At 43.1% G+C, this 15,392-nt stretch overlaps 1 protein-coding gene across 1 annotated transcript in view; it reads left to right on the top strand.

Annotated features, from left to right (window-relative positions):
- Positions 1 to 15,392, top strand: part of LOC124787841 (chitooligosaccharidolytic beta-N-acetylglucosaminidase) — a 218,769-nt gene that overhangs the window by 41,265 nt on the left and 162,112 nt on the right. The gene's annotated exons all lie outside the window — the stretch shown is intronic.

Below are 15,392 nucleotides of genomic sequence, written 5' to 3'. Positions count from 1 at the left end.
CTCTTTAACCGCGACCACCCCAGGTAGATGGAGCTAGCTGTGCCACTGTACGCTTAAAAATACACTTTCAAAGTAGAGGTGTTGAAGGATACATTATCGGCGCTTGAAGTGCGAAGTGTAACAAGGTTTAAGTGTTAAAAGAAAATGTCACTATCTGCAAGTCATTGTCAAATAGTGGATGGTTACGAAGTGATCATAATGTCAAAAAAATATGTACGGTTTTGGTGTCAGGAACCTGGTAAAGGCGGAAAGGTATATGGGAGGAGTAAAGGTAAGCACTGACAATCACGTGCCACTTCAGATTACAACGTGTGATGTGTCAAAGTGTTGGTTCAAGAGGGAAGTCGCAGCAAACTGCAAGCGATCTCAACATCTCGATTGGCAGTGTGATGAATCTCTTACGAGTACAAAGCCAAGCGCATGTGGTTGTCTCTCCAGCACTTACGCACTATCATACGTAAGATGCTCCATTCCTGCAGCGTATTGTCACAGAGGACGAAGCGAGGGTGCGTCATCATGTGAAACGTCAGTTCAAAAAGGCGTCAGTGTCATGGAGGTACACTGGGTACACTTCATTCCCCCTCCACCAAAGCTCTATCCATGAAGAAATTTATGGCCACAGTCTTTTAAGACTGGCCGAGTGTGCTGCTGGTTGATCTGCTCTCCATGGAGACGCCGTGAATGCTGCCGTTTATTGCTCCACACTGTAACGGTTGCAGAAGGCGATTTGGAGGAAACGACTGGGATTGCTTTCGAAAGATGTGTTGTTGCGTGACAACATCCGACCGCATACGGCCTCGGTTACGCAGGATTTGAGCCGGCTCTCCCCATGAACTGTAGCGGAAGACCCTTCGTACAGCCAGACTCCTGCGCCAAGCGATTTTCAGCTCTTCGGACCGAACCACTTGAGAACCGATGCCGACATTCAGGAGGTTGACGCTAAGTGACTTCTAGACTTGGACGCTGGTCTTTTTTATGCCAGTTTCAGCATAATGATTCACCACCGCAACAAACAGACAAGTTTGATGACTCTGTGGAAATGTGGTATGTACCAGTGACTTAATAACTTTGTACATTTCTTTGATTTCTTGAATCAGTCTTTTCTCGCAGAGGGCTTATTATCAATGTCGTAGGAAGAATTTATTTATTTGTTAACTTTTTGTCTTGATGCTCTTCCTGTTGCCACAGTCATTAATTATTTGCCTAATAGAGAGCAGTCCTGTGCACCAATTGTCTGTATAAACTTTGTGCTGTGCGCTGTTGTATTTTAACGGTTTGTGTGGCGTAGTTTGTGATGCGAAGATTGCAACCTGTCCGGAATTTGTCTATGTGAGCGCGGGAAAGCGATTACAAACCACAGTTGGGTTGGTCGGTGCTGCAGACCAACGATCATTATTGCGGGGTTCGGATTCCATCCGAGCCGGTCTCACTTGTCTATCTTCTTGGTGAGCATGCCCCGCTTGAGCCATACAAGCAGGTCGGTATTGCTCCTGCCCGTAGAGCATAAATTGCGCGTGGTATTACCTACGCTGTTGTTCCTTCGCTTTGATGCATCTACATCTACATGATTACTCTGCAATTCACACTGTAAGTTTTAGATACAAGGTTCACAGAACCACTTTCAGACCGTTTCTCGACTGTTCCACTCTTGAATGGTAGGTGAGGGAGAAGGAAATCTTAACTCTCGCTGAAAAAGGAACACCTAACTCTTGGTGTACGAGATCAGGTTACTCTTATTTTATCGCATTGGGCATTTCACCCTACATAACAGGCAACCAACAAAATAATTTGGCTTTCGGAGGACAAATTTGGTGATTGTAATTTCACGAAAAGCTCTCGCTGCAACGAGATGGGGACTGATGACCTCAGATGTTAAGTCCCATAGTGCTCAGAGCCATTTTTTTGCAACGAGATGACTGCCATCCCAACTTGCTTGTCATTTCTATGATATTCTATCCTCAATTTCGTGATAATGCTAAGCCGGCCGCGGTGGCCGAGCGGTTCTAGGCGCTTCAGTCCGTAACCACGCGGCTGCTACGGTCGCAGGTTCGAATCCTGCCTCGGGCATGGATGTGTGTGATGTCTTTAGGTTGGTTAGGTTTAAATACGTAGTTCTAAGTCTAGGGGACTGATGAACTCACATGTTAAGTCCCATAGTGCTTGGAGCCATTTTGATAATGCTAAATTAGCTACCTTTCTTTGAATTTCCTCGATGTCGGAAAAAAATTAGAACATCAAAAAATAATTAATGTAAACTAATGAAATTTCGGGACTCGATTTGCCTAGGTAACATATTTCTGTGATTAGCATTGCAAGATCACTGGTTAATGTAACCACGAGATAAGACATTGCAAGTGTGAAATGGTGGAACATTATTAACCGGTGTAATCACCAGAATGTTGAATGCAAGCATGCAAACGTGCTTGAGTTGTGTCGTACAGGTGTCGGACGTCAGTTTGTGGGTTGGAGTTCCATGTCTGTAATAGTTGATCGATCAATACAGGGACAGTTAATGCTGTTTGTGGATAATGCTGGAGTTGTCGTCCGATAATGTCATATACGTGCCTAGTTGGAGATAGATCTTGTGATCAAACAGGACAAGGAAACATGTCTACAATCTGTACAGCATGATGGATTACAACGTGGTATGTGGCCGAGCGTTATCCTGTTAGAAAAAACCCCTGAACGCTGCTCGTGAGTGGCAGGACAACTTGTCGAATCACCAGATTGACGTAAAAATCTGCAATCAGGGTGCGTGGGACATCCACGAGAGTGTTCTTGCTGTCTTACGAAATCGCACCCCGGACCATAACTCCAGGTAATGGTCCAGAGTGTCTAGAACGCAGACAACTGACCTGCTTCTAACCAACAAATGATCATTACTGGCACCAATGCAGAACCAGATTTCATCAGAAAACACAACGGACTTGCACCATGCCCGAAAATAAGCTCTCGCTTGACACAACTGAAGTCGCAAATGGCGATGGTTGGGTCAATTAAATGCACGCTATAGGGCGTCTGCTCAGACCTGTCCTGGAAGTAAACGATTTGTAACTGTTTGTTGTATCACTGTGGTGTCAACTGCTGCTCAGATCGCTACTGCAGATGCAGTACAATACGCCAGAGCCATACGCTGAACATGATGGTCTTCCCTCTCGGTAGTGCCACGTGGCCATCCGCATCAGGAGCGCGGTCTTCTTGCAATCGTACATTCCTATTACCACCGCTGCCACCACATTCCTGCTAAGTCTTTCTGCAGTATCGCAGAAGGAACATTCATCTTCTTGTAGGTCTGTTACACGACCTCGTTCAAAGTCGGTGAGGTGTTGATAATGGCGTCTTTGTGGCTTAAAAGGTATTCTTGACTAACATCTTCTCAAAGGTAACTAACACTCACGCCTATATCTTTCAGATATAGAAACACGCCTACCAACATCTTCTTAACGTTGTGACCTTTTTCCGGCAGTGTATCCTGCAATGATCCTACACGAGGTAGAATCCAAAATATTCGGGACTGGCGCTGCCATCTGGAAAGTAGGAGTAGTAGATATTTGCACCACTAGGTGGCGTGAGCTGCATATCTGATGAGTCAGTGTACGGAGTGGCATTAAGCTGGGAGGACGTGTTGCGTGTCCACAGTGATTTCTGTAATTCTCTGTTTGGCGTGTGGCGATTTTACGATGGATCCGCTAACAGAACAGCGGGAGTGTATCAAATTCTGTACGAATATCGGGAAAAGTGCTACGGAGGCCTTGCAATGATTCAAGTGTTTGGGGGACAGAGCATGAGCCGTACACGTGTGTTTGAGTGGCTCTCCAGGACCCAAAAAAGTGAGACAGGTGAAGAGCAAAATGAAGAGCATGATCATCGTTTTCTTTGATACCAACGGAATTGTGCACAAAGAATTCGTCCCACCCAACCAAACGGTGAATTCCGCGTATTACTGTGACGTTTTGCGACGGCTCCGTGAAAACGTGCGGCGACGACGGCCCGAACTTTGGCGTCAAGGGAACTGGCTGCGACAACGCGACAACGCGCCCTGTCACACGTCCTTGCTCACCAGGACGTTTTTGGCAAAAACAACGTGGCGGTTGTATCCCAACCACCGTACTCGCCAGATTTGGCACCTTGCGACTTCGCGCTATTCCCAAAACTGAAACTCAAGTTAAAAGGCCGTCGGTTCGACACTCCAGAGAGCATTCAAGAAGCATCGCTGGCGGTGATAAACACTCTCAAAGAACGGGACTTCCAGAAAACGTTTGACCACTGGCAGAAGCGCTGGGACTAGTGTGTACGTGCGGATGGGAACTACTTCGAGGGTGATGGTGACCATTAGACCAAAGGTAAGGTTTTCAACAGATGGCAGCACCAGTCCCGAAAATTTTGGATAGCACCTCGTATAGCGCGGCAGTACTCCAGAAGAGTACAGACATAAAGAGACTAGGCTATTTCTTTAGCAGATGTGTCTCATCTTACATTCCTTCCTCTTGAGAGCTACGCCCTTGTTTCAGTACAACTGGTGCATGATGTATCAGCGATCCGCCTTCATTCTCATATGTAGGCCTACCTGTGGGATTTTTGTGGACCGGCCCCCTCGAACTATATTTCTAAGGAACTGTTCATATCATGATATGCGCCCAACCATTCTATCTCTGCAACACATTATGCTCCTCTGTAAGTATAAGGGACAATAAAAAAACGACCCAAATGGAAAACAAATAAGTAAACTGTTTGTTATTACAAAAATAGTCACCATAACCGTTAATACAATACATTTATCCCTATGACAGGCAAGACAGTCCATGCCCTCATGGAAAAATGTTTGTGGTTGTCTATGGAACCATGATTGTACCCAGGCGTGCACATCTTCGTTCGAAGCAAATCGGCGGTCACGAATGTCTTTCTTCAGGGCTCCAAAAATATGGAAAGCACATGGGGAGAGACCGGGACTGAATGGATGATGTGTAGGGGGTTCCCAGCGAAACTTTTGCAGCTCAGTCGAAATAATCCTGGCAGCATGTGGGCGGGTATTTTCCTGCAACAGAATTATGCCGTCCGTCAACATTGGCTCTGAGCACTATGGGACTCAACTGCTGAGGTCATTAGTCCCCTAGAACTTAGAACTAGTTAAACCTAACTAACCTAAGGACAGCACACACATCCATGCCCGAGGCAGGATTCGAACCTGCGACCGTAGCGGTCTCGCGGTTCCAGACTGCAGCGCCAGAACCGCGCGGCCACTTCGGCCGGCCCGTCAACATTCCTGGGAATTTGGACTTCATGGCGCACTTCAGTTTCTGCAAAGAGTCCACGTACCGCTGTGCGTTAATTGTGACGCCGTGTTCCTAAAAGGCAATAAGCAAGAGGTTCACGGGTGCCATCATTCTGTTGCAGGATAATGGCCGCCCACATGTTGCCAAAGTTGTTTCGAGTACGCTGCAGACGTTTTGTTGGGAAGTCCTTACACATCTCCACACAGTACCGATCTCTTTCCATACGATATCCACATGTTTGGAGTCCTGAAGAAAGACTTTCGTTGCCGTACATTTGCTTCGGAAGAAGAGGCGCACGCCTGCGTGTAATCATGGTCCCATAGGCAACCGCCAACATTTCCCCATGAAAGCATTGACCATCGTGTCTAACAGCGGGATAAATGTATTAACAAATAGGGCATTTACTTTTGAAATAATAAAATGTTTATTTTTTTCCATCTGGCTCGTTTATATTTTACTGCCCCTTTATAAGTTATCGAAAACTCGTTCAAGGGCGGTTTCCCTCCTTAAACAATGCACCTCAATCACCTGATCTTCAGTAGTCTCCTCCAGCACCGCTTTTCAAAGGATTCCATTCTTTTCCATTTTGTCTTCCTAGTTGTCCTGTTCTGCACTCGTAGAAAGATGCGGGGCATTATATGAATTCTTTCATAGTCTCTGGATTTTAGCAACCGGCCGGTGTGCCGAGCGGTTCTAGGTGCTTCAGTCTGGAACCGCGCGACCGCTACGGTCGCAGGTTCGAATCCTGCCTCGGGCATGGATGTGTGTGATGTCCTTAGGTTAGTTAGGTTTAAGTAGTTCTAAGTTCTAGGGGACTGATGACCTCAGATGTTAAGTCCCATAATGCTCAGAGCCATTTGAACCATTTGATTTTAGCAGCTCTTTCTTTTTGTTGAAAGGCCTTTCGCCTTGTCCAATACTTGCTGCAATGTCTTTCTTACATCTTCCTCCTTTATCTATTCTATTTCTGAGATAGGAAATTTCGTCCACCTCTTGAGAGTCTCGTGTTCAAGTTTAACAGTTTGTCAGCTAGCATTTCCAGTTGCTGTACACACCATTAACTCAAATTTCTTTTTATTTATGGGCATACTGTAGCCATCAACTGGCATACGTTCCATTTCATTAAGCTCTATACTCAGTTCCTGTTCACTTTCGGCATCTACTGCCATGTCATCAGCGGACCACCTGACGCTGATCTGGCCGACGGAACTCTCTCGTAGAGATAGTCCTTTATTTTCCTCACTGTCTCTTGTGAAATCAAATTAAATTTCAGTGGTGCCACTGCACAACGCTGCCTTTTACCTTTCCAATTTTGTCCTTTTGTATCATTCGTTAGTTCTTGATTACTGCAGCCTGTTTTGCATTAAGAGACTGGATTACACTTCTATCCTTGTGTTTCATATCACACTAACTGAAAATAAATAAAAAAATTCTTTAGAGCAGAAAAAATAATCTTGGTTGCGCAAGCAAGACTGTTTTTTCTTGTTATAAAGCTCTATTACTGTTGCTGCAGCAGTGCCCTTGCGGTAGTCGTGGAGTGGAGTGATTAAAAAAAAAGACTTATTGTACCTCATAAAAAACCTTCTTCAAATCTGCTATTGTAATGTAGCGAAAAATTCCTCATCGGAGAGATTCTGTTTTCGTGAAATCTCGCTGTCGCAGCTTGAATCCACGCGCTCTTGACGCGCCAGACAAGTTAACACAGCGAACAGCTCTGAAGCTTAACTAGGAATTCTTCCGTGGCGGAACCGGATGAATTTTATTCACTTTTACTCTTATAAAATAGTCATAACAAGAGTCAGAAATCGCGGTTTGACCCACGAGCCAGAGTTAAACGTGTCAGCAGTCTACAACCAATGACAAATTCTCTCTGTAGCTAACTGTATTCTGTAAGATTACGAGATCTAACTGCTGGATTGTAAAACGCACACCGTTGACAATCAGTTAACCCCCGCCGCCCCCCCACTTCCTCCAGCTTTCGCAAGCAACTTCCAATGATAATCTTCACAAAGACACAAGAAGAGAACCGCTCAAAATCAGTAGATCAAAACACACACACACACACACACACACACACACACACACACACACACACCTTCTGTTTCTATGGAAAAAAGTGAAGATTGGAAATGTCAAACGTTCTAAGTGCGATTGTTTCACAAAACACGCATTCAGTGCTGTTGTATTCTCAGTACTCTGTTGCGGTGTCCCTAGACTTGTTACAAATGTAAATCGAGGAGGAAATGTTTCAAACATTCATTACGAGATAGCGCATGGTATTTGTGCAAAGCAGTGCTTCCGTTTGAAATTTCAAGTTCCATGGGTCAAGGTCAAGGGCGCCCATTGCCAGGGACAAGGGAGGGCTGCTCCTCCACCCTTCCCCCCAAGTTCTGAGAGAAAGGAAAATAAAATATAGTGTTGTAAGGTGCTTTTCTTCTAAAAAATGACTTAAAAGTCATTACTACGCAGGTTTTTAACAGGCCTGGAACTGGAACTTTATTATGGCTATTTACAAGTCTTCTTTCGTCTTCCAAAATACGAAAAATACTTCGTATCCTCCGGTTTCCTTCCCCCCTCCCCTTATAGACTATCTCATGAGTGCTCTTGGCCATGGTCTCTTCGATATAGCTGACACACAGTTCGTGCGGTAAGCAGAGTGCATGTAAGCGTTTTCTTGAAACAATGAAACATCTCTGTAATGGAAGTAGATAATTTTTGTTTCATAAATGTTGAAAAAAATAAAAAGCGGTTTCATCAAAGTGTCTCACACTCATCCGTCTCAAATAGGTATTAAAATTCTTATTTTTAAGCAGAAGAACGGAATAATGTCAGCGTATTCAGAAGACGAAAGACCGTGGCATTTTCTATGCTGTTGTTTATCTGAAAGACCAGCCATGTTTATCAGTTGCAAAACAAAGACAATGTTTCCATTTCCTCCTCAACAGCACAGGGAGTTCTGCAATAAATTTTGCAACATCTGATACCAAGAACGAAGTTGTGTACTAAACAGAAGTCAATACTGAAAGATACTTTCCTTCAATTTAATATTTTTCCTTGTAAAATCTTAAATGTAATGATATATGATTTTTGTTGACTGGAGTCTATGCTTTAAACATTGGTACTGTATGTCCCAACTTATATTATCACAAACAAAATGTAGTGACACTTGAAATTAAAGCTTTCTTGTTGGCACTTAGAAGCAGTAAGTTCCCTGCAATGGCACTTACAATGTTCTTAATAAATTGTCATTTTCTAATTTATCTCATTATCTTTTGTAGCGGTGAGGCGAAAAGCTTAATTCTGTGGTATCAGAAAACCTTCTCAATTTTCTGGATATGTGTTACACTTTTACGCTTTTGGTGGTGAATGGTTCAAATGGCTCTGAGCAGTATGCAACTTAACTTCTGAGGTCATCAGTCGCCTAGAACTTAGAACTAATTAAACCTAACTAACCTAAGGACGTCACACACATCCATGCCCGAGGCAGGATTCAAACCTGCGACCGTAGCGGTCGCTCGGCTCCAGACTGTAGCGCCTAGAACCGTACGGCCACTCGGCCGGCTTTCGTAGTGAAAAAATAGCCTTTTGGATCGCACAGAATCATTCATTCCCGACTCTATATGCGCAACACTCTTAAAATACCACCTCCATCCACGTATCCCACGTTGTGCCTTCCACACCCAGGAGGGCTATTGGCCGACTCCTCCATTTTGCAACTTCCCAACAACTCCCGAAAATGAACTCAGGCTTTTCAGCCATTCAGTCTCAAGAGCAGATAGGAGGTATTTTCATTGTTCATTTACTGTGCCTGCAAATAGCACTCTTCAACAAAGTGGTCCTTCCTTTCGCAGTGTTATTTCCAACACGTGGTCGAAAACACCAGCCCTTACACCAACCGAGTAGGCTCCAACCACGATCCACTCGAGGAAAGACGAACACATCAGTTCCATAATCCATTAAATTTCGGGCATGCAACCGAGGAAAAATAAATTTTTTGCGCTGCTGCATGCCCAAAATTTAATGGATTACTCATTACGCCGCGAGAAGTTGAAAATGCACACATCAGTTCCAGGTTCAACATAAATACCCACAGCTGGATGCCGGCTCTGGCACCTCAACTGTCAAAACTCTCCTCCAGTTGGGGACCACAGGAGATGGAGGCTCCCGTTACGTATTAGCGCAGCCATTAGCTAAGGTATTATATGGGCTGTTGACAATAATATAGATGTCGAAAGCATTTTAACCTGTGAACATAATAATGTGAGCATTGACTGACAACATCTGCTGACAAAAAGGAAGAAACATTAGGTTTTAACGTCACATCAGCGACAAGATCAATAGACAAGGATTTCTATTCGGACTGGCGAAGGGTGGAGAAGGATATTAGCCTTTGGGAAAGTACCACCCTATCATTTGACTGTAAAACCACGGAAAATGTAAGTCTGGACGGCAGGACGGGGACTTGATGCTCCGACGTAACGACAAACCCCGGCACGAAGATCAAGAACACAAGAGCAGAGGAGGCTATGAGACGACGCCAGGCAATAGCCCGCTGGCTAGGACCACACCACGGCAAGAGCGGCCTCTAGCCAAAGAGAATATAAGCGCTGCTCCTGCCAGCCTCGGGGACAGTACAAGACGGACACTGACAGAGAGGCCTAGCGAGCAGTGAAATTTACGATAGTAATGACTTATGAGCGAGTGTGAATGCTTACGTGGACATTGTGTATAGTGAAGGACACTGACTGTATGTCGCCCACTGCTTACGATAACTCTTGTAACCCACAGTTTTGTCAATCTACTTTATTGTAATAAAAACCATTAATGTGATTTGCTTGAATTGTTGTATAGCTAACGGAGAAAGCAGCATCTTTTAGGCACCCTTTAAGAGACGAGTGGGTAGGACCCCACACTTGAAAAGCCGTCCGTCCAAATGAGAGACCAGCTTGCTCATCCTCGTTCAGTGATTGTTAAAGAGATGTCAGAAATGATCTGTTCATGTATATTTCATTTTCTTTCAAAATCGACCTCTAATAACAAAGGTGCTAAAATTGTTCCTCAAGTGCTACTGCTTCTCATAAAATCAAATTGTTCTTCTTCGTTTGTGTGCCCATTCTGTGCGTAGTCACTTTATAATTATTGAAGGTATTTTAAATTCGACTGTGCAAATACAAGAAAATGCGCATTTTTGTGAAAAACGCATTTAGTTTTACTGATCAAAACAATGAAACATCAGCTGTGGTCTGTAACGAAACATATTAACAGTCTGACTTGCCTTCTACATATAAAAGCAGTTCGTTACAGAAGAGGTTGATTTTTTGTATAATATTTTACGTCTGTTTTTCTTTCACATTGGGACGAGCTGCCTCTCTGTATATTTTGAGGTATTTCAGTGCCAAATGGGGGAATAACTCAAAATGTGCAAGAAGACGGTACCTTCTGATATATTTGAAAACAGGACGAAAAATTATCTGGTTTAAATTATGTAGCATGTAATGAGTACAGATGCAGATATTTTTATAGACAGTATCTTAGTATATACACACATCAGTGTGCTGGTTGTTTTTCTCTGCGTTGAACCGTCTCCCCACAGACACGTCACATAATTTACTAAGTGATGTTTTCGGCGTGGCCGTAACTGCACCACGAAGGTGACTACGCCTGTCAGTATAGGCTAAACCTTTTGCGTCCTGACCAGCTGCCCAGAACAAAATAAGCATTAATAACATACTCTTGCCACATTTGCTTGGAGGAACTAATCAACCGAAAACATAATATTTCTAATAGTTATAGTTATTATTCTGCAAAGTACTGATGTGATGTTCAGTACACCATCCTCAGTCACAGACAGAAACATATGCATTTATACCTGTTACACCCTGAATATCACAAAGCAAGGTGACTCAATGGTAAGACACTGCTCTTGGATCCGAGAGCACGGTGCTCTCAATCCTCATCCTTTCATCTAGATTTAGGTTTTTGCATGATTTCCCTAAATATTACGTTAAATGCCTGAATAGGTCCATTTGTGGGCGGAGGGTGGATTTTTATATGAGTTCTTTTTCGCAGTTTACAAGAAAACTATTTTTGCAGTCAGCCAGAAAGCAATGGAGAACATGCTGACCATAATTTCCAGTCTGAAAGTCCACATTATTCTTGTGATCACTGAAAGAAAATGTTCCTACTGACTATTGACTCAACGGGATCAGGAACCACGACTATAAATAAAAGTTTTGAGTTGTAACTAATATATTCAGTAAAAGTTCACACGCACAAACATAATAATATTCCTGATAATAATAATAATAGTAATAATAATGTCCCTATCAGAATAGCACTATTAGCAGTACTATTAGCCGATGACCTCTACATGAAGTTCCAAGTAAAATGGTCTGTGACCCTGACTACTAATCACCAAAGTTGACAGCTTGCCACAAAAATGGGAAATAATCACACCACTTGCCATGTGGTTTTGTCAACCTTACGGATGGCACACAAGCAGTTACTTCCGTGAAATCTAAGCAATCCAGGATGGCGTACAGTCCTCGCGAGTTCACTTCCTAATTTTACCGAAAACGCGTTTGGTAGGTGTCTAGCCCTGATGTCATCCGAGGCACAGCGTATGCCAGCCTTTGACAGACGCGGACAGATTGATAGCTCGGTGCAAAGTGTCTCCCTACGGCCCCTCGGGCCGTATTTATAAATGGGCGCAGTAGACCACCGAACGGAACATCTGCTATAAACCGTTAAATGCGTAGGTAGCAGCTTGTAAATAGCCCCTATCTCGGACACGTATTAATTAATATCTCTGTTGTGTAACAATTTACAAACTTCACAATTTTTATATAATTAAACGTAAATTTGGTTTAGTTATTGAAAAAGTTTGATTCGACTGTATTTAAACTTCGCCGGCTAAATTGCACGTTCATACAGATTTATTATTTAATGAATGTAATCAAGTGTTGTAATTAGAACTTTCTATAACAATTACAAATGATTCTTAACCTATTACGGATGAGGACGTTTCTGTCCCAAATTTGGTTTTTAGTAAACTACTTAAAAACTAATGGGCGTAGCTTAATGGACTCACATACTTTAGGATGCTATATCAAAGAGAGGCTGCATGCGAATTTTCAACTTCCTGAGACTAATATTTAGCGTCTTCAACTTTTCATGAAAACACCGGTTTCGACCAAAATGTTGCCCCGATCAAGCTGAGACTTGTAACTTTTGATTGTGACATACATTTGCACATTCTGAACAATTTTTGGCTTTCTAGCTCCGTTGTTTAGTGCCATTTATTTTTCTCTTAAAATAATATGTTTGGCAAAACTTATTCATCTGATGTTTCTGAGACTTCAAAGTGTTAACATTAATATACTGAAGCATACATTGACAAAGTTTGGAAAAGCTATTACAATTTTTAATTTTACTCTTAGATTATCGTTCAATATTGTGTATGCTACGCGCAGGCGCGTTATGAGGACGTGGCTCTAGTACCAGTGAATCGGGGTAAGTCCCGGCACACTCGCTCGCCCTTTCATTGTGTAACAAAACAAGCGCTGTATCATTCTGATCTCTCAGAATGATACAGCGCTTGTTTTGTTACACAATGAAAGGGCGTGGTCGATTTCGTTCCCCATTCTTCCCTAATCCGAGCTTGTGCTCTGTCTCTAGTGACTTTCGCTTCTCCTCCTTGTCTTTTTGTTACTGTTCTTCTTCTTCTACTACTACTTTTATCATTTTTTTAAATTTTTTCTTTAAGCACTGATCGGCAGTTTGATACTTTTACCTGATAGGATTATTGGAGAAGGCAGGGAAAATTTAAAAAAAGCGGCATGCATTAACTTCATTGCTTTTCAGTAGCTGATACTAAGAGAGGGTCGTTGTGCGACTTGTAGAGGTTGTTAATCCTTTCTGGAATAGTGGGTAGACGCTGTGTGTGCATTCAGGAGGACAGTGGTTCATATCCTCATTTGAACATCCACAGCTAGGAGTTCCGTTAACCGATTAAAGCAAATACTGGTATGCTTCCTTTCCAAAAGGACACGACCGATTTCCTTCCCCAATCCGAGGTTGTTATCTGCCCCATAGGAGCCTCTTCGCCGACGGTATGTTAACCTGTAATCTTCCTTCTATCATTAATCTTGAAACGTTTGCTGTTGTTGTCATTTGCAGTTCGAAGACTTTTTTACGCAACTATCTGTGCTAGTCTATCCTGTGCAGGTCGCTACATCTACAAATAACTCCTGCAACCTATTTCCATCTGCACTGCTTAATGTATTAACTCCATGGGCTCCTACAATTCCCCCATAACCCCCCCCCCCCCCCCCGACACACACACTCACTCTTTCCCTCCATTACCAAACTGATGATTCCTTCATATCTTAGGAAGTGTGCTATCAACCGATGCCGTCTTTTAGTCAAGTTATGCCACAAATTACTTTTCTTACCATTTTGACACAGTACTTCCTCTTTAGTTAGTATACTCATATAATCTTCAGCATTCTTCCGTATCATCACATTTCCAAAGCTTCTATTCCCTTCTTGTCTGATCAGATCATCGTCCACGTTCCACTTCCATACAAGGCTACACTCCAGAGAAGTACTTCCAAAGATTTAAATTTGTATTCAGTACAAACACACTTCTCTTTTTCGAGAAATTCTTTTCTTGCTGTAACGAGTCTGCATTTTATATCCTCTCTACTTTGGCCATCATCAGTCACTTTGAAGCTGAAATCGCAAAACCCAATCTCTACCTGTGGTGTCTACTTGCTAATCTAATTCCCTCAGCATTGCCTGATTTAATTGGAGTACATTCCATTACCCTTGTTTTGCTTTTGTTGTTGTTCATATTGTAACATCTTATGAAGACACTGTCCACTCCATTCAACTGCTCTTCCAAGACCTTTGCCGTGTCTGACAGTAATACAACATCATCTACAAACATTAAACTTGTTATTTCTTCTCCCTGAATTTTAATTCCCCATCAAAATTTCTCTTTGGTTTTCATTGCTGGCTGCTCATTGTTCAGACTGAATGGCAAAGGGCATAGGCCGCAACCCTGTCTCACTCCCTTCTCAACCATTGCTTCTCTTTCATGCCCTTCGACTCCTATGGTTTCTGTACAAGTTCTAAATAACCGTTCGCTCCCTGTATTTTATTCCTTAAACATACAAAATTTCAACCAGTGTAGTCCAGTCACGTTGTAAAATAACTTTTTCTAAATGTGCAACTGCTCCAAACGTAGATTTGCCTTTCTTTAACCCCGCTAAAGTTTTCTTACGTGGCCCTTCAACACCGTCATAAAAATCTGCCTTGAACCGAGATTTCCTTCCCGTGCGTGACCTCTGATCTTCAATAGGACAACCATGTCAGTACACCTGCTCAGAGTAGATACATTTCCGCGCAAACCATGTTGACAATCGGCGCGGCGTTTGATAGGGGCGACTGTAACGGTATTTCCAAATTAAACTCGCTCCCATCAGATACCGCGCAGAGTATCAAGAGAATCAACATGATTTACTGGTAAAGTAGGGTGCGCAATCGCTTTTCCAGTTGACCTGGTTTATTTCCATGGTATCTGTGGAACACTTAGTATATAAAGGTCAAACTGTAATGAAATCATGAACCTCCGAAAAAAAAAATTATGAATGTCGTGTGTTTAACGAAGAACCGACCTTTTCAGAAATAGGAAGTTAACTAATGAGTGCAAAAGTTTTAAAAGGTGCGATCCTGCTCCAAAAGCGGCCACCCAGCTACAACAATTACCCACTCCTGCTTTACCCTATCTTCTAAGATAAGACGTAGGGTCAGTAGGGTCAGTATTGCCCCGCGCGTTCCTCTATTTCTCCGAAACTGGAACTGATCTTTCTGAAACGTTTATCCCATCTGCTTACATGGGCAGTGCAAAGAGAACAACAGCGCCTTGTATCTTTATTGGGAGACCTCCAACGTAACCGTTGTTTCTGCGGGCAGTTGCTGTCAGAAGACGCGCCATCCTCGTGTGGGATGAGTAGGTTGAGAGAGGACGGCTAAACGGCCGCCAGCTGCAGACTCTTGTTTGGCAGAGTGCCCCCTACACACGGATGCTCTGCCAGGTCTCGAGGCTGCACCGGT

This window comes from Schistocerca piceifrons, chromosome 3 (genome assembly GCF_021461385.2).
Source record: "Schistocerca piceifrons isolate TAMUIC-IGC-003096 chromosome 3, iqSchPice1.1, whole genome shotgun sequence".
Classification (NCBI taxonomy): Eukaryota; Metazoa; Arthropoda; class Insecta; order Orthoptera; family Acrididae; genus Schistocerca; species Schistocerca piceifrons.
This window is presented reverse-complemented; position numbering and strand designations above follow the sequence as displayed.